This window comes from Heteronotia binoei, chromosome 4 (genome assembly GCF_032191835.1).
Source record: "Heteronotia binoei isolate CCM8104 ecotype False Entrance Well chromosome 4, APGP_CSIRO_Hbin_v1, whole genome shotgun sequence".
NCBI lineage: Eukaryota > Metazoa > Chordata > Lepidosauria > Squamata > Gekkonidae > Heteronotia > Heteronotia binoei.
The window spans coordinates 138,438,591-138,466,360 of record NC_083226.1 but is presented as its reverse complement, the minus strand read 5'-3'; the positions used below and the strand labels follow the sequence as shown (position 1 = coordinate 138,466,360).

General features: G+C 41.6%; 1 protein-coding gene across 1 annotated transcript in view; it reads left to right on the top strand.

Moving 5' to 3' along the window:
* Nucleotides 1-871: 871 nt before the first annotated feature.
* Nucleotides 872-27,770, top strand: part of LHFPL2 (LHFPL tetraspan subfamily member 2) — a 184,236-nt gene continuing 157,337 nt past the window's right edge. Inside the window, exon 1 of the mRNA XM_060235860.1 lies at nt 872-1,027. The gene's annotated coding sequence lies outside the window, so the exon portion shown is untranslated. The remainder of the gene's footprint in view (nt 1,028-27,770) is intronic.

Here is a 27,770-nt window from a genome sequence, read left to right as displayed (position 1 = left end):
CGCCCCCAGCAGAACCGCCGCTACCCGCCCTATTTCTTCCCTTTTCCTGCCCTTTTATTATCTCATGAAGAAGTCGGTACTGCGCGTCCATATTTTAGAACTCTTTTCTCCCCCTCATCCGGCTCAAGATTATTATCACTGTCTCTTCCCCGCCGAAACAGACAAACCAAATACCTTCGTCTCTGGTGAGGCGCGTATATATCCCCCCCCCCTTCCTGGTGCACTCTCTTTAAACTTATACTCTCGCTTCTGCCACAAGGAACCCGTCGTTTACCTCAGTCCGCTTTCCCAAGTTATTGGGTGCCCAGTGCCTCCCCAACACTTTTTATTATTACGATACTTCCTGTGCAATATGCCCTTGCAGTAGGCGACTCGTGCATTATACTCCCGCACATCCTTCCAAGAAATTCCCCCTGAACTCCGTATATCCCTTGACATTTGTTACTCATTCACTCTTGTCTGCCCCCCCCCCCCCGCAATTGCAATTGCACGCTCCCCTAGCTGGCCGTTACTGTGATTTGGGTACCACCACATCCCGCTTCTCTTCCCCTCTCCGTCCCTTGGCCATCCGCCTCTCCCACTGGGGCTCCCGTCCTCCGCGTTAGGGCACCCCCGTCGCTTTCCAGGAGCTACCCTTTAGCCGTGCCGCCCCATTCCCTTGGTTTGCAAGGGGGGGAGGAGGGCGGGGGGGGGACGTCAGTGTGAGTGGGCTGGTCCAGGGCAGGACAGAGCCAGAGAGCCTCCCTGCTCGCCCCGCTCTTTCCCTCCCTCGGGAAGTCACAGGCAGGGAAGATCCCTCTGTGAGGAGCCGCTGCTGATTCCTCCTCCTGGACTGGCCGCGGTGGAGGGGGGGGGGGGAGTCCGGCGGAGGAGGGGCTGCTGCGGCCGAGGTGGCAAAAGGCTGAGGTTGGGGAGATTCCGACCACGCGCGCTGCAGGGCCGCTTCCTTCCTGGCACTGGGGATTTACCAGCCCAGTGGAAACCTGCAAAGCAGCAGCAGTGAAAGAGTAGCAGGCTCGGAAGGCGGGTAAGTCGCGGGGGGACAATTATGGGGATTCTTTTCCATTCATTGCATTGCATTGGTGGACCAAGGAAAGACTGGGAACCAGCAGCTGCAGCGGCGTTTGGACCGCAAACTACCTTCCATGTGGCTAAACGTTAGATGCAGTGAATAAAGGGGGCGACTCTCTCCCCCTGGGGAACCTCAGATGAGTCCCATAACGTGTGAAGTTACTGCGTGTGCGTATCGTGAATGTCTTGTGCCGCTTTCTCGGGAGTAAGCCGCATTGATCTCAGTGGGATTTATTCCAATAACCAATGTTTAGCGTTTCCAGTAAAGTTCTAGTTTTAGTCACAAGTTCTAAACTCCTGGAATATTTTACCGGGTTGGCTGAGTGTATGTGTGGGGAGGGGCCCGGGGGGAAAGACAGCAGATAGGCTCGTTACGTGTTTCAGAGTCTAGGAAACAGCAACAGAGAAATGGTCCACAAACAGGTTTTGCAGCGGGCGATCGAAGGAGTGTTTCAGTAGCTTGCAACACGGGAATCGTGTGCCTTTTCAAAGGAAAAACCCCCCAGACCCAAGTTTTCTGCCTCTAATGTGGGTAGGCGGATCAAGGCAAGGAAGAAGAAACCGAGAGAGTACCAAATATGCATGATTTTGTAGTTGAGCCGCCGAGTTTTGTGCAAACCCTGCCTCCTGCAGCCGTTCCCCTCCCATCTTTCAGTGCACGGCCCTTGCAGGCAGACAAATCTGCCATTCGCTCTATTGCTCTACCGCCTGTTGTGTCTTTCCAATAGGGAAAATGAACGCGGGAGTGAGTGCATTGTTAGTTCCTGAGACTCCTAATGGTCGGGGTCGCTTGAAAGGAGCCGTTAGCGTTTGGCACATGCACGCCTTGTTGGGAGGGCAGCGCCTCTCTCTGCTGTCCTGATAACCTTTCCTCCCTTTCCCCCCTGTATATGAAAGAAGTATCCTCGCACATTCTTTTCGCGCATTCTTGCACACGGAAATTATAATGCATCTAGGAATTCTTTTTAACACAAGATCTTTGCTGTCACATAAGCTAGGAGAAAACCTTTGTAAACTGCTCTCTCTCTCTCTTTGGTTCCTGTTACATTTTTGTGGTAAGTGCAATGATGACATGAGGAGGAAAAACCGCAGATCAGATGGTTGCTCCACTAATTTAACTTTCCTGAAGGTATCCGCCCCCTGCGCAGCATGCTTAACATTTGAATTGCCTTCCTTGAGTGTCTTTTTACTTTTGTGTTGTGTGGCACAGGTTTTATTGGGTTTGGGAAAGTGAAAGGCCTCCCCCCAGCACAAACTGTGTAATTATTTCAGGGAGATTATTGGCAATAAACCTAAAACCTGGTGTTAGGGATATAATGTAGTTAACCAGGAATTTTTGTGTGTGCAGTCTGATCCTGTCTGTGTTTACTCAAAGTAAGCCTTGCCGAATTCAGTGGGACAGTGCCCTCTAAGTGAGCCTAGGAATGCAGCCATAGATATGCATGTGGCATTGGATACTTGTTAGGTTATTTATTCACCTGCTTATTGACCATCAGAGAGGCTGGCCTGTACCTGGGAATGGCTGAAAAAGCAGTTTAATACACCGGACCTGGTCAGTGTTGGACTTTATTAAAGTTCTACTGCACTGTGCCAGTGTTGTTTGGATTGTTTGTTTGCTTTCTAGGCTTTTTAAAGAAAAGGCACCACTGGTGTTAGGAAGGAAAAAGGAAACAGGTAGAATAGAAGAACAATAAAGGAGCTTTAACAATTGTAGTTGTTGTTCAGGGGAAAAAAATAGGAAGAGCACTTTGACACAGCAGATTTTTCTATTCCCAAGGAAATTGAAAATTGGACTAGTATCAAATAAAACAGTGGTATGAATGTGTTCTTTTTGTAAGTGCCAACTTTCAAGTAATGCCATATTCTGTAAAATACTACATAAAGCTACTTAAGAAGATTAGTGCATTTGGCCACGAGTTCTTCCCAGACACTTTCCAGCTTCTTTTTGAGCTAGGAAGAAGGAGTGAACCTACTCCAATATCTTTTTAACTGTACAATGGGTGGTTTTATGTGTATACACATACTACTGAGGAAAGTCTCTTTTTATTCAGGTTGTTCACCTCTAGGGTTCTCTACCTCAGAGTCCTTAAGAGGCTCCACAAGCAGTACAGAGTGGCCAACATAAGGGAAAGGAGAGTTCCTATGTCTGTGGTTATGCACAGACGTGAGTTTTAACAGATGCAGTTGTCTTGCAGAGGTGAGAAAGGTTTACATTTTCTGCACAAAAAGACACATAATCCCTTTTTTGTTTTTTTCTGTACAAGAATGAAACTTAATAGGCAGCCATTCTACTTATATCCATTGATGAGAATGATACTGCTTTCATAGACTGAGGAACAATCATTGGCTTCTAGAGCTACTGTTTTTGGCTGTTACTTCTACCTTGTTAACCAGAGTAAAGAATCTGATCCTCACAAGATAGACTGCTCTATGTGTAGAATTTTGCATAATTTTGCAGGTTTTACTGTTTTGCCTGATTTATTCTGGTTTTAATTGTCGTTTGAGATCTGTGGAGGATTAACTATGCTGAGCACTCAAATCCCTTTGTCAACTATTAGAAATTATTTTAGCTACTTTTAAAAATGAAAACAATATCCAACACACTTTTAAGTAATCATCATAATAATAAGAAATTAGATTTATACCCTGCCCTTCACTTGGAGTCTTGGAGCAGCTTACAATCTCCTTTTTCTTCCCCTCCCCACAACAGACATCCTTTGAGGTAGGTGGGGCTGAGGGAACTCTCCCAAGAACTGCTCTTGAGCAGAACAGCTCTGAGAGAACTTGTAATTGACCCAAGGTCACACCAGCAGCTGTATATAAAGGAGTGGGGAATTAAACCCGGTTCTCCCGGATTAGAGTGGTCAACCACTGCTACAAACTGGCTAGAAACTCATGAGATGCACAGGATATGGATAATGCAAAACGTTTTTCCTATGTGCTGTACAGCACTAATCACTGTTCTAGGGAAGAAAAGTACAGGCAACACTGTTTGTACTGTAAAGATGTGATTGTTATAAACAAGTGGGCTGAAAATACTGCTTTCTGACTGATCTCATTGATAGTCTCCTCTATGTCAGTGGCACTCACTCCAAAGCTTGTGGAAACCCACATTTGCATTACCATCGACCCAAAAAAGCCACTGAATGCCTTGTTTACTATGTCATCAGATAACATAAGATACGAGTGGGGGGACCTGCAAGGACGTGCATCTCATTTCCCTTTCCCCCACTATTTTTCCTTTTGAAAAGCCCCCATAGCTTTTATGCTTCCTTCTCTCTTCCTATCAGATAATCTACCTAACTTCAGTTTTTCCTCCTTCCTTCCCTTCCATATGGGCCCTAATTGCACAGTAGGGAATACACAAAGTTTCAGAAATACACAAGGTAGGGAATACACAAGATGAACATCTAATCTTCCCATGTACCCACGCTATTTCCTCCTTCCTTCCTGACAACCCCCATATCCACAACTTTCCTTGCTTCTTTCTCTATTTCTCTACTACCTTTCATCTGCTCCCTCATCTTCAGCTATATTTATTATTTACTTAATTTATACCCCACATTCCTATCCAATAATGAGGATGCAAAGTGGCTTACATCATTCTCCACTCCTCCATTATATCCTCAAACAGCCCTGTTTGGTACGTTAGGCTGAAAGTGTGCGACTGGCCCAGAGTCACCAAGTGACTTTTCATGGCAGAGTGGAGATTGGAACCTAGGCCTCTTCTGATCCTGGTCTGAAAAGTATTCCGTACACCCCACTGGCTTTTGTGGGGTGGTTACTGTTGAACAGTAAGCATCTGGACCTGGATTAATCATGCAGGTCGGGGTGATAGCAAGTCACCCTCTTGTTGCTGCCAGGCCTGATGAGTCTTCAAAGACCAAAACAGCCCTGGAAAGGGCCCTGCTTCCTCCCCCTGCAGTTTACAAAAAGAAACCAAGGCTTGAAGGCAGGCTACTGTTATGGTTCCCTAGTAACAGCCATTAAAAGCATTCATTTCTTAAAGCTACAGGTGTTACTTCTATTATTGCAGGAATTTAGTGTTCACAGGGTTTTTTTTAAGATTTTCAGAGTTTTCTGTAAAACAATAAATACAATCCAATAGTACAATTTTTATGAACTGCAATTTAAAAACCAATGATAAAATTTAATTCGAATTTTAAACCAAGTTGGTGAACTATAATTTAACGGCATTCCAGGTATGTGCTATACTCAGTTCAGCATATCAGGCTGGTGGTCCTGTCTGTAGGCTGTTACACTGCTTAAAGTGGGCTAGTTTGGGCAGCGGGGGCCATAAATTGGGCACTCATTGCCTCAACTTGAAGGCCTGGAGGAACAGTTCTGTTTTGCAGGGCCTGCGGAATTGTAATAAATCCTGCAGGGCCCTGATCTCATCAGGCTGGAGCCAGAGCCAAAAAAGGCTCTGGTCAAGGCTAAGCAGATGTCTTTTGGCTGGGGTTTGTCAGTAGATGTTGATCTGATAAGCGTAGAGCTCTTTGGGGGACATATTGGAAGAGAAGATCCCACAGATTTTTTTTAACCAGTATACCTCTGAGCACATAAGGTTGTCTCTCTCCACCACTATTGAATCTTAGCCAGCTTTTACATATTTGGAGTGAGGGGAAGGGCTTCCCTTTCTGTCTTCTCACTCTTCCTTCAACATAATTCATAGTAGCTCAGGCAAGAGGGTTTGCCGAGCTGCCTAGAGTCGAACAAGTTGGCTGTGGAGAAAGGTGAGTAAAATCACTGCCATCCTACTGTAGCCAGATAGCTACTGTGGTGGTTGTATTACTCTCTTTTCCGCAGCCAGCTTGCTCTCCTTCTGGCAGCTGCTCAGGGGCTGGGATGAAAATGTGGTGAATGCACAGAAGAGGGGAGGGGCTGAGAGGATGGGCTCACAACCCAACTCAGGCATTGTCCATTCTTTCCAGCATTTCCAGGTGGGGCCACATGGGGGAATGGAGTTCAGAAGAGACTCAAGTGGCATGCCACATGTGGCTTCCAGGCTACTAAGTATCACTGCTGTATCTGAGTGATGCTTTGGATCTAAACAGACATTTCTGTGATCATTACTGAGGAGAATGTTCTGTTTGCTGATAAATACGGCCATTGCTTTTTATGTAACTTGTATACTGACATCCTCTTCTTAAACTCTGTAAATAGTTTATTTGAACATAATGGCATCTGTCTATGTTTAGAGTTTTGAGATATGAGTGGGTAAAGTTTGTTCAGCCTGCCTTTTTTATAAATACAGTTTGAAAATGGAGTATGCTCCAACCAGTTGTGCTGTAATGCAGTTTTTTATATTTCCATATGTTTTGGTTTGTCTCTCATTGTCTCTGAGCTACTGCTTTCCATCCGCTGTATACCTACACTTCCTCCTGGTGCTGTGGGCTATGCTTTCTTTTAAAAATAAAACTAAACATATGCAAATAATTCTATGCTGTGTTTGTGTGTGCCTTATATATATGAGTAATATACAACATGGGGGGAGTGGAGAAACTTGAGTCTTGAAGTTGGAAAATTGCCAGGATTATGCAAATATGGAAATATGTGTTCCCTCAATAAATTAGTGGTAGAAATTACTATAGTATCAGCGTTGAATATAAGGGGGTGGAATATGAGGAGGGCTGACATAATGAAACTTTGTCCAAATGTAAGCAAGGGACATTGTGGCTGATTCCACACTCACCTTTCTCCAGGGCAGGCTTCCGTTTCTGGGTGGAGCAAACTGGCGATTTTGCACCAGTTGCTCCATGTTGGCATCTTGCACGGGGTAAACCCGCGATTTGCCCTGCACAAAATGCCGGCACGGAGCAACTGGTGCGAAATCGCCAGTTTGCTCCGCCCAGAAACAGAAGCCTGCCCCAGAGAAAGGTGAGTGCGGAATCCGCCTGTGAGATAGATAGGTCTTAAAAGGTGAGATAAAGCAAGCACATTTACGCTATAAAGTGGTTTAATAGACAACTGTAATTTGTTGCAAAGGTCTAGGGATCTCTCAAAGCCCATAAACCTTCAGTATTTTTCATGGTGGCGGTAGGGAGTGTATGATAAACTCTTAGAAAACAGATATGTACTTGACAATCTAGAAATGGATTTGGACATTGAAATCAATCTTGAACACTCCCCCCACAATAGAAAACAGTTAGTTGTCGAGAGATAACCAAATTGATCAAAACTTTGAAATCAGGGAAGTCACCTGGCCTTGATGCCCTTCCAGCAGAACTTCTGAAGATAGCTTCTGATAGGTGGCTTAACTGCTCGCACCTCTATTTGCACTAATAAATGTTTGAAATTATGCCAGATACTTGGGGGGGGGGGATCACTGATCACACCCATATATAAAAAGGCAGTAAGACTGATCCAAGCAATTATCAACTGACCAGTCTTCTGACAGTAACTGGTAAGATGTACTCACCTCTCTTGCAAAAAAAAGTTGCTGCATTGGATGGATAAAGAGAAAGTGATGAGTGACAAGAAAGCAGGCTTTAGTAATGGTCAGTCTTGTGTGGACTATTTGTTACCTCAGACAGCTGTTATTGGGGAATATTAATTTCTTAGCTCAAATGGTAGGCCAACGAGTGGGAGGTAAGCAGGAAGCCTGTCTATGTTTATGGAGATTGACCACTGAAACCCTTGGTTAAATCAATGGATTTTATTATTAAAAATTATTTGAAATATTTACATCCCAATCAGAGAATTTCAAGCACACAAGAAGAATCACAGAGGTTAGCTGATAGATAGGGAAGGGGGAGGGTAATACTTTATCTAATTCTTTCAGAAGGTGTAAGTTCTCTTGAAGTCAAGAGGCAGTTCTCTCAGGAAGAGAGACCTGGGAGGAACAAACTCCAGCCCCGCCGCCTGAACCAAACCAGGCTTCTGCCCAGCCTAGCCAACCTGGAGCCTAACGGGTAAGATGGTCTATTTTTCAAGGGAAAATTAAAGTCACATAGGGGGGAATTCAAATATCCAGTGAGAAACGAGGGTGTCAAATACATGCAAACCCCCCAAAAGGAATTTTAATTATTTTGGACAATAGCTTTATGGCCAGGTTTTATTGCAGGCTAGTTTCCCTTGAAGCTTGGCAAGAGGTGATGAATTTCTCTCTATGTGTTGAGAGGGGTACCCATTCATCACATGTTTGGAGATGGGTTTACTTTGATAGCCTTTAGCAATAATGAAAGGAAAATACAGATTCTAAAGTAAAGTTTTCCTGACACAAATGTGAGACCAGATTGGAGATGTACCACACATTCATTCATAACAAGATGGCACTTAGTCTTTAACCTTTGTGTTTCTGCTGTCTTTCCTGAGAGATAGCAAACCATATCAATCCAGACCAATTGTTCAGGAACTGCTGGGGTGCTTGTGTCCTTTTGCTGTTTATGGTTTGAGAACAAGACTTGGATGAGGTTGCTAAAGGGTGAAGAAATATTCCAGTATTACCCACAATATTTCCTTTCTGGGCCTGGGTCTCTCCATTCCCAGGATCAGAAAATGGATGCCTCTTAGCCTTTCAGCAAAGCCAAAATGTCTGCCAAGCCTGACCAAACCAATAGAACAATAGCTGAACAATAGATGATAGTAATCGTAAGCAGTCACTATTCCAAAGCAGGCCAGCTTGTGACAGGGAGGTAATATTGGTGTTCAGTGACATCCACTGCCTCAACTAAAGGGCTGGCGGAATAGCTGTTTTACAGTCCCTGTGGAATTGCAGCAAATTCCTCAGGGCCCAGAGCTCTAGTGAGAGCTTGTTCCTGTGCTAGACACACCAGGCTCTCTATTGACTTAAAGGCTGCTTTCAATTCTGTGTCTCACACATCACTATGGATAGATCCAAGTGGGCAGCCATGTTGGTCTGAAGCAGTAAAACAAAGTAGGAGTCATCGCTATGGAACAAGCTAAATGCTGTGCATCTCCCTAGGAGATTGTTAAAACTAATTATGAATCTCTACTCCTATAACTCCTTATGCGTTAAATTAAACAATTTATCTATATCAAACCAAATACCAGTTGGAAAAGGTGTCCATCAAGAAATCTAACAAGAAGACAAATGTTATTTAAATAAAAATGACTCAAACAAGATTGGGACTCTCTTCAAAAAGATGCTAGATGGAAATGTTCCCCTCTTCATCTGGGAATCAAGTACTCAACTCAGTTTGATCCACCCCATTATCTCAGTATATTGGCAGTTCCAAAACTGCAGCAGTAATATATGATTACACATTGTAAAACACTACCAACAACCCAGATGAAGAGCCGCTTCCTGAAAATAACCTTCAGATCAATGTTTCTGTGACTGCCCTTTGGCACTGGTTGATTTATTGTCCCATACCTTTTTCTACTGCCCAAAGTACAAAATGGTCAGAGAATTTTAAAATGGCTATTAAAATATTCTGCCATTTCTGATATCCCAAGATTAAGATTACTCCTAAGTAGCCTCTGTAAAAGCTGTACTGTGGTTGTGGCAAACTTCTGCTATGCTGTGTGTGTGTGTGTGTGTGGGGGGGGGGTTATATTTTTTTTTATATTTTTGCGTGAGTGCGTGTGCTGTTTGTACCTGGAAACCATGTCAACCTCTGGTGACTGATATCTCCTGGGGGCTTGGAGGATATTCAGAGAAGTCGCTAAATAGAGCACCCCTGCGCCCCTGTCCGCTTGACTGTATATTACAAGGAAGTCTCCCATCCAGGTACTAACCACAGTCAACCCTGCTTAGCTTCTGAGATTTGATGAGATCAGGCTTGCCTGAGTTATCCAGGTCAGGGTGCTATACAGTGATTTTTAATTCTTAAATTATGTTTTTTATAGTGTATGGGTTATGGGCTGTTAAATAAATTTGAAACTTGAAGATATGTGCTTGTGTTGGAACCCGCCCTGAGCCCATTATGGGAAAGGGTGGGCTATAAGTTAACAGAAATAAATAAAATAAATAAATAGTGCAGGCATAGTTTAATTTTCTGGAATAGAAATCCAAAATTTGAATAATCATTAGGACAGTTGTCTGATGGACAGTGCCAAGCCATTTGCAATACTTTCCAAAAGCCTATATTCATTTATTCTGCCATGCAGTTTACACAGAAAAAAATGTAATACTTTTTCTCTAGTTATAGGAGGTACCCTAGAAGACAATTTTGTTGACTTTTTGTTTTAGCTTTTATTCAAGAGAAATCAGTGTATTTTTCTGCTTTTTGATATGTAGTGAATAACAGCATGTACTGACAACTCTAATTGCAGGTTTATTTATATTTGATGAGAACCTCAAATTGCACTGTTAAGAATACAACAAAATTTCATGATCCAAGTTATATCTTTTATTGAGTTTACAGCTTTAGCATAGCTAGACAAAAAACATGCTTCATTTAGTCTTATTGTGCTTCTGAACAATAATTTTAACATCTTGAAAGAAATAACCTATTTAATAATTTCCATATAGAAGTTTAGTGTTAAATTATAGTTTATATTTCTCTTTTGCACGATTGTTGTGTGCATGATTGTTTTAAGTGAATTTAATGAGAAGGCAGGTGTACCAAAAATCCTTTCATGTTGCAACTGATTCTTCATAAAGTACAATGCAATATGGATTTATTGGCAAATGTATTTGTTTTACTGAACTGTGCATGATTTATGTATTGTGTGTATAATATAGTGGGTTCGGTGCATGGCAGAGGCGAGGTGGTAGTGAATCATCAGCTCTTTATAGATTACAGCATCTTGAGGCATACATATAAGACTGGCTAACTGGGCCCACAGGGCCAACTATATACACTCTTGTGTTCCCGCGCAAGCCGTTCAAACCAGCAGTGGGTCCGTGATTGAAGCAGGGCGGCAGGGTTTTGAATCCCAAGTCCCCAAGCTGTGGCCATCTGGCTCCAATGAGCCTGGCAGGAGCACGCTTTCAGTTCACACTTGAGTTCGCATACATTACAGTGTGCTTATGCAGTTATTATTTGTAGCCATATTTAACATATTAATCAGAATTAGCAACTGTAAATGACTAGTAATCATATGACACTTTTAATGTAAATGTATGTATAAGAATTCACTTATTGAAAGTTGTCCCAGGAGATAATGCTATATCTTTCTAGAAAGAAAGCAAGACAAATTAAGAGACAAGCAGGAGAAAGAATGTCTCTTTTTAATGGAGAAGTAAATGCTAAACAAACTTTTATTGGCTTCTTCAGTTTTATCTGGTAAGGAACTAGATAAGTATTAGGCATTATGCAAGCCTTACTTATCTCTTCTGTTATCTTTTTGTAACTCTCAAAGGCAACATCTGCTTGTTCTTCTGTCAGATTCTCACTGCTTTCTAGTTTTGGTAAGACAGTAGGGTTTATAATGATTGGGTTGACTTTGGTGGGTATTCATGTGGTCAAGACCTTTGCAGATTTGAACAGTATGGAAGCAAGATCAGTCAAACAGGACTGAAGTGCAGTCTGTGGAGAAAGCAGCTTGCTCACATATATAATTGGAAAGGTCTTGGAATTTTGATCCAGCTGGTATGGCCAACTTAAAGCCAGGAGGAATCTAATGAGGAAATATTGCAGGAAATTAACAGCACAGATCTAAGGCGGCTAGTTTGTATAAGGATAATTATTAAATTTTTTGAACTTCTGAAGCCATGGCAAAAAAATCTGATTCTTGGGAGGGAATGGGAAATTGGGGATGGGGTTGGGGGAAGCAGTATCTTAAACTTAGTTTACTGGTTGGGTCTTCCCTCAACCTATTCTTGACCCTGACACTTGGGTAATATTATGCTGTTGTAAGTATAAACAGTCAAATTGAACTCAAAGAGATTCAGTATGGTGTAGTGGTTAGAGTAATGGACTGGGATCTAGAGTACCAAAGTTTGAATCTATATTCTGTGTTTGAAGTTTGGGGTGTCACCTTGGCCCAGTCAAACATTCTCAGTTTAACTTATATCACTGGGTTATTTTGAGGATACCATTGAGGAGATGGGAACAATGTGCTGAAATTCTTCAACCGCTTATGACTCCTCCTCAGCACTGAATAAACCTAAGGCAGGACACAAATGTGTCAGATTAACTTGAAAATGCAGTGTTCCCCTGAGCACAATTACACAGCAGAGTTTAAACGACCTGTTGTACATTAGATGTGCAGCCACTCAAGATTAATGTTCCTGGCTTCCAGTAAGTAAAGTCTGAGAGGGATATGTTGATTCTTAACAATTAGACTTTAGGGAGAGTTCTCTAGGAAAATTGGCTACCTAGGAATCTAGGTGGTGGCATCACCAGATTTGCACAGAAAGTAAGGGTTGATCCAGATGCTGGGGTTTTGTGTAAGAACATAAGAGAAGCCATGTTGGATCAGGCCAATGGCCCATCCAGTCCAACACTGTGTCACACAGTGGCCAGCACACACACACACACACACACACACACACATATATATATACACATACATACACACACACACTCACACACACACATATATATACTGTGGCTAATAGCCACTGATGGACCTCTGCTCCATATTTTTATCCAATCCAATCCCCTCTTAAAGCTGGCTATGCTTGTAGCCGCCACCACGTCCTGTGGCAGTGAATTCCACATGTTAATCACCCTTTGGGTGAAGAAGTACTTCCTTTTATCCATTTTAACCTGACTCCTCAGCAATTTAATTGAATGCCCACGATTTCTTGTATTGTGAGAAAGGGAGAAAAGGACTTCTTTCTCCGCTTTCTCTATCCCACGCATAATCTTGTAAACTTCTATCAAGTCACCCCGCAGTCGTTGTTTCTCCAAGCTAAAGAGCCCCAAGCGTTTTAACCTTTCTTCATAGGGAAAGTATTCCAAACCTTTAATCATTCTAGTTGCCCTTTTTTGCACTTTTTCCAATGCTATAATATCTTTTTTGAGGTGCGGTGACCAGAATTGTACAGAGTATTCCAAATGAGACCGCACCATCAATTTATACAGGGGCATTATGATACTGGCTGATTTGTTTTCAATTTCCTTCCTAATAATTCCCAGCATGGCGTTGACCTTTTTCATTGCACACTGTCTTAACCTTTCAGTGAGTTATCTACCGTGATCCCAAGATCTCTCTCTTGGTCAGTCTCTGCCAGTTCACAACCCACCAACTTGTATTTGTAGCTGGGATTCTTGGCCTCAATGTGCACTACTTTGCACTTGGCCACATTGAACTCATCTGCCACGTTGACGCCCACTCACCCAGCCTCAACAGATCCCTTTGGAGTGCCTGACAATCCTCTCTGGTTCTCACCACCCTGAACAATTTAGTGTCATCTGCAAACTTGGCCACTTCACTGCTTACTTCCAACTCCAGATCATTAATGAACAAGTTAAAGAGCATGGGACCCAGTACTAAGCCCTGTGGCACCCCACTGCTTACCGTCCTCTACTGCGAAGACTGCCCATTTATACTCACTCAGTTTTTGATCCACAAGAGGACCTGTCCTTTTGCTCCATGACTCTCGAGTTTACTAAGGAGCCTTTGATGAGAAACTTTGTCAAAAGCTTTCTGGAAGTCAAGGTAAACAACATCTATTGGGTCCCCTTTGTCCACATGTTTGTTCACCCCCTCAAAGAACTGTAACAGGTTAGTGAGGCAAGATCTTCCCTTACAGAACCCATGCTGAGTATTCCTCAATAACTTGTGTTCATCAATGTGCCTACTCACTCTGTCCTTGATAATAGTTTCTACCAACTTTCCCAGTATTGAAGTCAGACTGACTGGGCTGTAATTTCCCGGATCTCCTCTGGAACCCTTTTTAAAGATGGGGATGACATTTGCTACCTTCCTGTCCTTAGGAACGGAGGCAGATTTCAATGAAAGATTACATATTTTTGTCAGGAGATCCACAAGTTCAACTTTGTGTTCTTTCAGAACTCTTGGATGTATGCCATCCGGACTTGGTGACTTATTAGTTTTTAATTCATCAATCAGTTGTAGGACCTCCTCTCTTGTCACCACAATTTGACTCAGGTCTTTCAACACCCCTTCCAAAATTAGTGGTTCTGGAGCAGACAAATACTTCTCATCTTCCACAGTGAAGACGGAGTCAAAAAATGCATTCAGCTTCTCAGCCATTTCCCTATCCTCCTTCAGTAATCCTTTGACCCCTTGGTCATCCAAGGGCCCCACTGTCTCCCTGGCTGGTTTCCTGCTTCTAATATATTTGAAGACATTTTTATTGTTGGTCTTTATGTTTTTTGCAATATGTTCCTCATAGTCCCTTTTTGCCTGCCTGATCACAATCTTGCATTTGATTTGCCGCAGCCTGTGTTCCCTTTTATTAATCTCACTTGGTCTAGCTTTCCACTGTATAAAGGAGTCCTTACCTTTTACAGCTTCCATTACTTTGTTTGTTAACCATGCAGGCCTTTTCTTATACCTGTTTGGGCCTTTCCTAACTTGTGGTATATATTTTATCTGAGCTTCTAGGATTGTAGTTTTAAATAGCCTCCAAGCTTCTCCAAGGGTTTTGACTGTATTTACCTTTCCTTTCAATTTCCTCTTCACATGCCTCCTCATCTCAGAGAATTTACCCCTTTTAAAGTTAAACGTAGTTGTGCTGGTCTTTTGGGGCAACTCCCTATTTATACAAATGGTGAAATCAATAACGTTATGGTCACTGCTCTCAAGCGGTGCGATCACTTTTACAACTCTCACCAAGTCTTGGGAATTACTTAGGACCAAATCCAGGATCGCCCCACCCCTGGTAGGTTCTGTGACCATCTGCTCCCTAGCACAGTCATTGAGAGCATGTAGAAACTCAATCTCTTTCTCTCGACCTGAACACGTATTGACCCAATCAATCTGCAGGTATTTAAATTCACCTATTACAACACAGTTTTTACGTTTAGCCGCTATCTTTAATCTTTCCATCATATTATAATCATCCTCTATCTTTTTATTTGGTGGGCGATAACAAACTCCCATAGTTAAATTTTCTTTTGAGTCCTCTATTTCGACCCAAAGCATTTCTAGAAGGGTATCTAATTCTTTGACCTCCGTCTTACTGGACTGTATACCCTCTCTGACATACAGAGCCACCCCACCTCCAACCCTTTCCTCCCTATCCTTCCGATATAACTTATATCCAGGAATCACCGTGTCCCACTGTATAGAGTTTACAAGATTCCCTGCCCCCCTCCCTCAAAAAAGGTGCATTCAGCCCCGATTTGAACTGGGACCATGGCTCTGGGAAAGGGAATTTAAGCCTTCTTTTCTGTGCCATTCACCCAACAGCTACAAAAATTGCTGAATGTCTGCATTGTGGGACTTATTTCAGGCTGGAGAAGTAATGGGGAAAAGGGGTTCAGCCCCCTCCAGTACACTCTTGCTGAAGTCATAGTTCAAATTCAAGTCTCACATACCTGCTCCTAAAATAAACTGCCTGGGAACTTTGTTCATGAGACTTCCACTCACAATGTCTGAACCCACAATGCTGAACCCACACTTGGCATGCAGAACTTAGTTACAGACTACACAGCTACTTGGATTCCATCTCCACAGACAAGAGTGGAGCATGAAGTGGAAGCCTGAGTTATGGTCCCCAAGAACTTCTTACATAGGCAATTTGCCCAAAATGATTTAAAGATCATATTAATAAAATGGTTATATTAGCATTGAGAGAAGGTCCATGGCATCTGCATCCACTTCTAGAGCTTTAAACAGCACATTTAGCTCATTGACAGAGCCATGTGTTGCACCACCCATATTACATATTAATGGATTTTGTTGCTTTCTAAAAGTAGTCCAGGAGCAGCTAAAGAAATTGGCAGAGCTAGAGGATGGGATAGGAACTTTGGAACCTAGCCATAAAAAATGGGAATATTTGCAGTCCAAACAATCTGTCAACATGACCTGTTTTAGGAACAGGAAGGGGCACATAAAGACTTATAGCTCAGAAAATGGGCTAAATCTTATTGTCCCAGATTTTGTCCTGGCAGCACAATGAGTTCACTGTGTTTTGTCTGATCATGTAGTAGAGCTATGATGCTCTATTGCACACCTATATTGATTTTAATAGATAATTAAAAGTGTTGAAAAAGTATTCACCTTATTGCAAGATGAAAATCAACCTTGTAAGCTCATGGAGGATTGACTAACTCGGGGGGGTGTGGCCTTGGGCACTCAGCGTCAGTTTGCTGTGGCGTCATATCATGACGGCAATCACACAGACACTGAAGTTAAGTTCAGCATTCCTTTTGTCTGCAGTGCATTGTTGCCACCTCTTCCTGTCATATTCACAGGCTTGGAATTCTAGCAGGAGTTCCTTTGCATATTAGGCCACACACCCCCGAGTTAGTCAATCCTCCATGAGCTTACAAGGTTGTAAACAGTTGTAATTCTGAGTGATATCCAGCCCTCACCTAGAGATTGACAACAATGGTTCCTCAGGAGGAAATGGCCAGTTTGGAGGATAGAGTCTATGGCATTGAACCTGTCTGAGGTCCCACCCTTCCTCAAACCCCACCCTCTCCAGGCTGCACCTTCAAAGCAATTTCCCAACCCGGAGTTGACAGCCCTATCTCCTTCCCAACCAACCATCAGCCTACCTTTATCTGCCCGTCTGACTTTAGCTTTCCATCTCCTCACCCCTCCCTGAAGCCTCTACCTACGAAAAGTACAGTCTTTCTCTGCAGTGAGGACCAAAGCAGCTTACATCATTTTCCTCTTCTCATTTTGATCTGCACAACCCTGTGAGGTAGGTTAGACTGAAAGTCTTTGACTGGTCTGAAACCACCCAGTCAGCTTCCACAGCAAGAACCTGGATCTGGCAGATTCTGCTCTGAAGTACTAACTGCTGTGCCACACTGTCTGTCATAGAGGCGCTGCTGCTGAACAGCAGCAAGCAGCCAGGCTTAGTTAAGTCATGCCAGGCAAGTGGCATCATCACCCAGAGGGTACTGCCAGGCTTAGGGTAGCCAACCTCCAGGTGGATAAGCCACAAGAGAGTTACAGAAGAACCTAAAGGCAAACAAGAGCCATGACAGTATAACTAAAAAACAACAATTACAATAAGATGTAAATTCATTTAACTTTGAAAAGCAGATTTCAAAAAATTATTACAAAATTCATACAAATGGCTTGTCTATAATATTTAAATCAGTCCAAAGCTTTGATAAAGTCAGTTTTCTGTGCTCTCAATTCTTACAATGGAGAGTGCTTGTACAGTCCCAATGGCCAGTGAGGTTTTATTTTTGCGAACTGGTGTCTTCAGAAGCCTTTGCTGCGATGAGTGTAACTGCTGCAGTGGAACATAATAAGAGAGGCATTTAAACAGGGAGTGGAGGGTCACTGGAATGGTGAGAGGCATCCTTTTATGAGGCAATGTCCCTCATGGTAGGGAGGAGGCTACAAAAAGAGGGGGAGGGGTAGACTCAGAGTGGACTAATTAAATTAACTGTAATTTAATTAGCCGGTGCCCCCTAAGAAATTTAAGTGCCTCTGATTTTAAAATTTCCGGCTACAGGGCTGGCCCCAATGAGTTCTCCCTCAAAGGCCAAAATAGGCCTAGAAAGGGCCTCCTTCCCCTGCCTTTTACTGACGGAACCAAGTCTGGAATATTATGGTTGCCTAGCAACAGCTACTGAGGAAAAATGGAGGACCCAGCAAAGGCAGCTTCCCCAGTGGCCCAATCCTCGTCTGTTTTGGGGCTGAAAGGACTGAGTGACATGCAGCTCAACCAAAGGGAGAGTAGGAGTTTTTGTTAGTTCCATGTTTAAGTTATAATATTTTAACTCCCTGGTGCTGAATGCAAGTTTATAAAATGCAAATTGCATGGGGGAAAAATTTTCCTTTTGTGTATCTAAATTGTAGAGATTGCAAGGATGTCTCAAAATAATTAGTCGTTTGATTCAAGACAGACATATAGATTTTGACCTACCAAGCCTTCTGTTCATTTTCTTTGTAATTTAAGACAGAAAGTTCTGGCTGATTGGTGTCTGCTGAAAATTACAATGTTTTCTTTTTAGCCACCCCAAACAACTAAATTAGATTATGCAAGTTGCCTTGTTTAGAGACTTTTTTAGTCTTGATTATTGTTATCTTGATGTGATTATATCTTCTGTGTTTTTCTCTTCCTTGAGAGGAATTTCTTCTCATAATTTGTTCCCGTCATGAAGGCACTAGTGATCTTGAAGGGGGAATTAGATGAGGTGGACAAAGCCTGTGCTTTAATTTTGGGTGAAGATTAGTGGAGAGAAAGGCAACACAACAGTACAATTTATTTACTCGTTTAATTTATACCTTGCCTTTCACCTCAGTGAGGCCCCAAGTGGCTTCCATTGTTCTTTTCTCCATTTTATCTTCACAAGAACCCTGTGAGATAGCTTAGACTGAGAGTGTACAACTGGCCCAAGGTCACCCAGTAAGCTTCCACAGCCATAGTGCTACAGGTACATCTTTCAATTTGGAGCATAAATAAACTAAGAATTTATATTATATTTTCAAATGGACTCAGATATTACTTAATATTGAATTAACATTGACAGAAATTACACATTGTATATGACATTTACAATGCAAAATTAAATGTATTATAGCCAGCATTCCTGCTGGGGAAAATGAGTGCTGTATCTTTTCATAGAAGAAAGTGCTTGACTTATTTCACAAGGTGTTCAAGCCCAATTAGTATCTGAACACCCTGTATAATAGGAAAAGATAGGCTTATGCTAGACTTCCTGTTCTTTATATACCAATCAGATTAGAATCTACAAAATCTATATCTGCTGGAGGGAAAAGTAGACTGTCTACCTAAACATGGCAGTAGTATATTATTTTTGCCTAGCAAAGTCAACAGACATCATATTTTCTGCACTGAGGGCCAAAGAAGTAAGTTCACATCCAGTTATTATTATGGATATATAGAGCCTCTGGATATATAAAGATGAAGACAAAATGTTGTTCTGGCTGATAATGATTAAGGCTGTTACCATTTTTATTTTATTTTACTTTATTTACCTTAGATTTACCCTCTCTGCAAGTGGATTTCATCTAAATCTTTCTTGGATATTCTGTGTGCTTTATCTGGATTGTATCATACTCCTTTCAAATACACTGTTAGATCAGGGTAGGCAGCATAAGAACAAAGACTTGGGCAGCTTGTCTTTTAATCCCCCTTCTCCAATTGTTTACTGTTGTAAGAGGAATGGGCAGGGTAGTATGGGAAAATTTAGTAGATTGCCATCTGGTCCCTGTGGAAAAATGGTTGGCTGAGTATGATGCTATGTCACTCTGTCATCTCTGTGTTAGATAATAAAAAGTGGTTGACTGAAAAGGATGTTCAGGTAAGATTATCATTTAATTCCAGTTAATGATGATTCATATAACCAAAATGGGTAAGGATTGCACAGTTTCCAGGGTACTAAGTACTTTAATTATATATGTTTTAACTTTTGTAATAGTTAGTAATTAGGCATTAATTTCATTATAGAATTTCCTGAAGATGGCAGTAGCTCCCTTAAATTAATATGAAGTTATCTGGAATTTGTGCTTGGAAGTGTAATTTGGCAATGGAAAATAATATCATTAACAGTTGATGGGCATACATATCTTTGTATCTGCAAGAACGCTCCCTAGGTAGGTGTTTCATGAAAATATGAGGGAAATACAAAGGAAACACTCTTTGTATTTTTAAAGGTCAAAACCAACCTCTTGATTGGGGTGCGTACAGTTGCCATAACCAGGATCAGAGTTAGGATTCCTTTTTGAAGGCGACTGAAGTAGATTCTTGTTTCCTGAGGCACAACTTCTTTTTTGAGAAGACACAGTTGAGGAAGAGTTGGTTTTTATACACCACTTTTCAATACCCAAAGGAGTCTCAGAGCGGCTTACAACCACCTTCCCTCCCTCGTCACACAACAGACACCCTGTGCGGTAGGTGGAGCAGACAGAGCTCTGAGAAAACAGTGAGGGACCCAAGTTCACCCAGCTGGTTTTCTGTGGAGGAGTGGGGAATCAAACGTGGTTCTCCAGATGAGTTCTTAACCACTACATGATGAAGAAATTTTGAGACAAAACAGGAACAACAAGCCAAGTTTGCAGGCATATGGATTAAATTAAAGGGGAACAATGTTGAAGCAATAAATATGTCAAAGTAGAAAATAAGCATGTAAGAAAATCTTTGCTAATTGTGAGGTTAACTGAGATTCCTTTATGACATCGCACTGATTTCCATTCTTGCGTGAAGGTAACAAACAGCATTTTTTTCCCTTTTAGTTGGGGGTAGGATGCAGTTTCATTTCAAGTTTCATTGCATCACATTATTTTTTTAATACTATACCAAAATATTGTTCTTCAGGGGCGTCATGTCAGACAAAATCTATTCCTGTATATTGCATTGCATTACAAAGAGTATTCCATTATATTATTTAAAAAAAGAGAGAAATGCAGAGACAGATAGAAACCATCACCATTACCACCACCATTATGGCAACCACTAGAAAAAGAGAAAGATGATTCAAATAAAGGTTCAAGTGTCTCTTTTTTAAGATGACCAGATTAGTGCACACCAGAATAGATTTCTCAGTATCTATTTAATAGAACAAATACAGTCTATTTCAGTTGGCTGCATCCCTGGCTTCAGAACAAATTATTAATTAGTTTGGTTTCCCAGTTAATTATTTCTCCAGGTTAAGGAAGTCTAGTGCCAAATCAGAAATTAAGTGCATGTAAAGTGCTGTTTGTGTTCAAAGTGCTGTATCCCTTCTGACCAATCCTAAAATTATGCATTAATGCTCTGTGTTTAAATAGGAACCTGCTTTTGATAACTAACCATTGTGGGGAAATTAAGTGAGAAGGTCACTTGCTTTCCTGCATTTCCAGAATATATCCTCCCTATAATTTAAGGTATGGAGTCTGCTAGAAAATAGAAATAGAGGGCCAATTCATAGACTACAAAATCCTTGTGTTTGCCACACATCCTGTTTTCTAGGCTTGATGTCCTGGGAACTTAATTCCAAGGTACATGGGAGAGGAGAAGTAAATCTCCTCCACAGTGTTGTTTTTCCTACCTGAAACAGCCCCTGGCTTCCACTGTTTGCCCCACAGGGAAAACTTAAATAAACTGATAAGTTACATGTAACATGCCCCAATGAGGAAAGTGGCAACTCCCTATAGTGAGCCATGTAAAAATACTTTTCTATAAGCAGTAAAAAGCAACAATAAGGTGTTTTCCTTCCCCTTTCTCTGCGGCCTCTACTTTTCTGTTATATGTAATGTTCCCTGTCAGTGTACATTTCTGATTAGTGGATTGCTTCATGTTCTGTGTTGAGAATGAATTCATGATATGACTGTCTACTGAATTTGGATTATGACTTGTGCCACCAGCTCTTCAGTTTCCTGCTGTCCTGTTAAATTGGGCATAAAACATAATTAATCAATGGGAAAGGGTGTTCACTGGGGACAATTGCTGTGGAAAGGCATTGAGAGACTAATGTTGATGACTGTTGATGAGATCTGGCTATGAAATGCAGCCATTCTAGTGATTCATTATTGTGTCAAAAGCAGTTTGTGGTACAGCTGCTTCTGTAGAACTATTGATTTAGTCAGCTTTGGGGATGCTTAATCCTGATGAAGTAGCAACAACTTTCTTCTATAGTTAGAGAGAATTTTTTCTACTGTAGGAAAACTATGATTAACCTTTATGTTGAACATTACTACAATATAATTAAATATAACAACAATTATACCAGTTTTTATGGTTCACTTATACTATACTGGTTTTTACACAGGCTGTGAAGTGTGTTCTAATATGGAACAGGTTGTATTTGAAAAGGGATCTCTAAAATCTATAGGGAAGAGATTAGTTCTCACATAGTTTGTATTGAAATTTGTCTGTAATCAAAGGTTATAGAAGGTAATGTACTGCATCTTATACACCAGTCCTGTCTCTTCTTGAGTAAATTTTATTTATTTATTTAAGCCAGGAGAGCCAGTTTGGTGTAGTGGTTAAGTGTGCGGACTCTTATCTGGGAGAACCGGGTTTGATTCCCCACTCCTCCACATGCACCTGCTAGCATGGCCTTGGGTCAGCCATAGCCCTGGCAGAGGTTGTCCTTGAAAGGGCAGCTGCTGTGAGAGCCCTCTCCAGCCCCACCCACCTCACAGGGTGTCTGTTGTGGGGGAGGAAGGTAAAGGAGATTGTGAGCCGCTCTGAGACTCTTCGAAGTGGAGGGCGGGATATAAATCCAATATCTTTTTTTTCTTCTTCTAATCAGATTTATATCCTGCCCTCCCCTGATGGGCAGGGCAGCTAACAACAAATAAAAGCAACATAAAATATAAAAAACCAAAATATACAATACAATCATTTCCATACATTTTATAGTCATTAAAAGTCCAAGATGCACGTTGATGTTCTGTTTATTCTGATGTTTCTAGTTTCAATTATGTTAGTTCAGTGAGATTTTTGGTGCTGTGGAATAATAGCTACCACCCCTTAACCGTTGAAGGCAAGTTTGAACAGTTTGGTCTTACAGGCCCTGTGGAACTATGGCAGGGCCCTGTTGTTTTCGGGGAGGGCATTCCACAGAGCGGGGGCTATTACCGAGAGAGCTCCGGCTCTGGTGGTGGACAATTAAACTTCTTTTGGTCCAGGATCTTAAGAAGATTTTGGGACTTTGAACATAGTGCTCTCTGAGGTACGAATGGGGAGAGGCGGTCCTGAAGGTAGTCAGGTCCCAGGCCATATAGGGCTTTAAAAGTTATGACCAGCACCTTAAAGTGAATCTGGAATGCCACAGGCAACCAGTGTAACATTTTCAGCACAGGTTCAATGTGCTCCCATAAAGGTAGCTCCATTAACAACCTGGCTGTTGAGTTTTGCACCAGTTGCAGCCTCCGAATCTGAGTCAAGGGCAGCCCCATGTAGAGGGCATTGCAGTAGTCTAATCTCAAGGTGGTCATCGCATGGATCACAGTTGCCAAGCTGTTGTGCTCCAGGTATGGAGCCAACTGCCTTATCTGCCTAAGGTGGTAAAATGCAGATTTGGCAGTGGCTGCTACCTGGGCCTTCATTGTCAGCGAAGGCTCCAGGAAGATCCCTACACTCTTGCCCTTTGGAGCTGCTGCCATAGACGTCCCATCAAAGGCTGGCAGAGGGATCTGTCTACCCAGACCGCTGCAACCTAGGCACAGGACCTCTGTCTTCACTGGATTCAATTTCAGTCCACTCGAACTGAGCCATTTCACCATGGCTTGCAATACCAGGTCCAGATCTTCCAGGGTGCAGCTGGACTGGCCTCCCATGAACAGATAGAGCTGGGTGTCATCTGCATACTGGTGACAACCCAGCCCATATCTCTGGACAATCTGGGCAAGGGGGCACAAATTCTATTGATTTTGGTGTGATTGGCTTTTAAGTAAATATCACAGAATCAGACACAATAGTATGAGGGGGAACCATACATGCAGATACATAAAATAATTCAAATTTTAAAAATCAAGTTATTAATTTATCTTACCAGTTGTTCAGGTCAAGTAAAAACCACAAATAAAAGTCCTGTTTATATGTCATCTTACATGGTAGAAAAGAAAGTGTGATTACTAATCTGTGGATACCCTGAGAGCTCGTGAGAGCCTAAGAGGAATTTATCAGGAGCAGGGATTTCAATCTAAGTTGCGGCTGGAAGAAGGATCACAGAAACATAAAATGAATCTAGGATTCATGTCGCCGCTTTTCATATTGAAGATAGAGTACTGCCCTGAATCTGACGTGTGATCTTGTACATTTCATCACTCACAACAAATGCCAGACTGCGTTCTTTTATCGAAGTAAAAGAAGGAGGGAATGTGAGAGCCCTCTCAGTCCCACTCACCTCACAGGGTTTCTGTTGTGGAGGGAGAAGATAAAGGAGATTGTAAGCTGCTCTGAGTCTCTGATTCAGAGAAGGGTGGGGTATAAATCTGCAGTCTTGTTCTTTATCTGCTAGCCTGATCTTGTTAGATTTTGGAAGCTAAACAGAGTCAGACCTGGTTAGTATTTGGAAGAGTGACCACTGTGGAAGTCCAGGGTTGCTATATAGAGGAAGGCAATGTTAAGCCACTTCTGAATTTCTTTTACCTTGAAAACCCTAAAGAGTCGCCATACATTGGCTGCAAGGCACTTCTGTAAACTTCCTCCATTCAAAGTTTGTAGGATCTAACCCATTATCATCAATGGTATCTCGTCCAAGTTTCTTCCTAAGAAGTCTGAGGGAGGCAAAGGTTCAAGAAGAAACTAGAAATAATCAGAGAAGTGCCTTTTAATTCAAATTAAAATCAAGCCCTTTTCAGTAGATATAACTTACAGATGACTACATTGTAATAGCTCACTTGTGGGGAGGGCAAGAACAAAGTAAGTAAATAAATAAATAGATGCATCTTTCAAGAAGACTAGATAAAATATCTTAATTGTTTCTAATTGGTAAAATATTTAAGCAGCCTGGGGAAAAAAATCAGTGTTAGTTCCCTGCATGTAGCTTAATCATTTACATTTTCAGACTCCAGGAATTTAAGTTATACATTTTAAAATTAGAGGTACTTTTGCTGATTTCTGTTTATTTTTATAAGAAATGTTCTACTAAAAACACACAGGAACCTACACCACTTCAACAGGAAAAAAACACCATATTTTTCCTACTGAGCCCCACATAATTTAAAAAATGGTTGAATGATAAGATGGGGATAAATAATTTGTAATTGTCAGCAGTGAGGTATGTATACTCTGCTGCCAGAAGTCTAGGAAAATCTCTTCCAAGAGCAATCTGCACAAGATCTTAGAACTGCAACATTTATTTTCAAAGCCTGCTGCTCTGGACTTGTTTGTTAGAGATATTCCAGACCAAATGGTAAACTTCTCTTAAGTAAACAAAGAGAGTGCCTATGATGGAAAATGGGATGACTGCAGTAAGAAGAGATAGCCCAAATTACCTCCATTTGGCCTCTAGACATCCTCAGTCACTCCCAGTGGAGAAATAAACTGATAGTGGAAAGTGCAGCTGATTTATGGGGAACCCAAAGAGTTTTCAAGGCAAGGCTATTGCCTGCCTTTGCAGGGCAACTTGGTGGTTTTTCATGCAATACTAATCAGTGCCATCGGGCTTAGCTTCTCAGCTCTGATGAAATCAGGCTAGCCATTTAGATCAGGGTGGAGAAATAAACTTTATTCCTTATAAAAATGCCCTCCTGCACATTTCTTTTTTACACATTCTATACAATTATAGAAGTATGGGGGCCTGCCTCACCTCCTCAGGCTATGCCACAGAGTGGGGATCACCAGAGATAATATGCGTGAATGGGCAGTTGCTGATCTTACCCATTTGCAGGGCTGCACCTTCAGAATGAATAAAGCCTTCATGATGGGGCAGTCTGGGACCCCCAGGACCATTAAAACTTTTGTAAGCATAACCATAATTTTGAGTTGAACCTGGTACTGGTCAGTAATCAATGGAGTGACTGCAGAATGGGTGTGACTTGCAAGTTCTGCCTAGTACTTGAAAGTGACTAGGAGGCAATATATACAGGAAATATGAATCTCAGATTTATTTTCAGTCCCTTTCTTAATATTCTAGCACAGAATTTACTTTTTTGTTCTTGCTGCCCACTGAGGGTTGATTCACACATTACGTAATCCACTAAAACCTGAAAGCCTTCTCTCCTACACCGTTTTCGTGACCTGAAACATTCCTGAAGAGTACTGTTTATCAATTGGAGAAACTTATGTGTAGCCAGTGGGGCAAATAGGTCTCCCGGACACTTTATTATATTTTCTTTATAATATGTTTATCTTTGCTGAGACTCAAAACTGATTACAGAATATAAAAGATTGTGATTAGACAGCATAAGATAGAGTTGCAGGGTCGGTGTTGGAAAATACTTGGAGACTTTGGGGGTGGACCCAGGAGCAGGTGGGGTTTTGGGAGGGGAAGGACTTCAGCACTGTATAATGTCATAGAGTCCACCCTTCACAGCAGCAATTTTCTCCAGGGGAGCGGATCTCTACCATCTGGAGATCAGTCGTAAAAGTGGGAGATCTCCAGGCCCCACCTGGAAGCTGGCAATCAAAGAAATGTGCAGTAGAAGTAAGATAGAATTATAGAACTAAGGCTAGGTATAGGATACATGGGATACAGTGGGGGAGGGGAAGGCCTTGCAATGCAGTTCCCAGCAGGGAATTCTAGGTGCATGTCTGTTCCAAACTCCTCATGGCAGCCACTAGTGACCACCATGTGGATTTTGTAATGTGTGACTCAGCCCTCGGTTGACATTTTCATTGGTCCATGTGCAATGACCACCTCCTTCATTTTCTTCACATCTCCCTTTGTTATTGCATGCATGAATGTGATATGCAAACCATTAACAATATGATATGTATGAGAAGGTAAGCATTAGTTACTTAGCAAGCCCTTGTAGGTTAATGTTACAAGTGCTGCATTCTCAAAAATATAGGTCCTAAGGAAAATATGAATATAAGAAATGAAAAACTACTGAATGAAATTTCAGACTATAAATAAAAGATTTTCGACTGATTCTGGCTTATTTGGTTATTTCCTTGCTTCACAGTGTGTAACCTTGAGCTTTTTTAATCAGTCTCCACCTTGAAAAAAAAGTAACGCAGGTAACTGCTGACTCTGAAAGTAAGATAAATACTAGAGATATCTTTCGAAGAGAGTTTTGAATAGTGAACAGTTCTTAGATGTTTCAGATCTGTAAAGAGTGGAAATTCTGTTAAGATTCTTCAAACTTACAACATTGAATTATAGACATTAACATTAAAAGCTAAGCTGCGATCTAAGATATTAACATGAATATTTGCTTATGGTGTGAAAGAAAGAGTTAACCCCCTTTCTTTCTGTCTACTGTAGGAGGTGTGTAATAGGTGTTTGTTCTGTGGCTGATATTGTTCTTCTGCTGGGAAAATGGCAGATGGAAGTGTTAGTTCTCAAAGAGCAATGATAAATATTTGCCAGGTTGTGCTTTTAGAATTCATTATAATAGAGGCACTTTTAGTAATTAAACAGACTACATGAACTGCATTGGAGACAACTGAATGCTTAGAACATGTCAGTTATTCTTTTAATGAAAGACTTAATGTAAATATTAAATTATCTTCTTAAATGAAACAGTACAAAATGACAATTTCATCATTCTTAAACTTTTTTTGATTTTAAGATAATGTTCTGCATCTCCTCCAGGGCTCTGAACATATCCTTGTGATTATAGCCTTATGCAAACCCAAGTGATTGTCAGCCAACCAGAGCCCATGAAACTCCACTGGATGGTGGGGGTGAGCAAAACTTGACTTTAAAAGGAGGATGAGGAAGAAAGAGATCTTGCAGCTTTGGATAAGATTCGCAGTTTAACCAAGATTTTTATTTGGCTTTTAGGTAAGATTTGGGTGAATGTAGGGAGAAAAGTTTATTTTTAAGTGACAAATAAGCACCAAGGTAAAAGCCAGAAGCAACAAATCTACCTGGACAGTTTCTGAGAGCAGAGACTGTGAGGTGAAAGGGGAAACCTAAATCTTTGCAAGAGCCTGTTTAAGTGAGCAAGTCCGGCAAACCTCCTGATCTGAAGTAAATGTTTTGGAGAGAGGGAAAATAAGAATCTCACCTCAGTGCTTTACTGTAGATTGGCCAAGTTATAAAGTATTAAATCCCTTGGGGGAAAGGTTGTAATTGCTGAGTAGTGTTTGAGTCATTTTCCCCATTTAAGCTGAAACT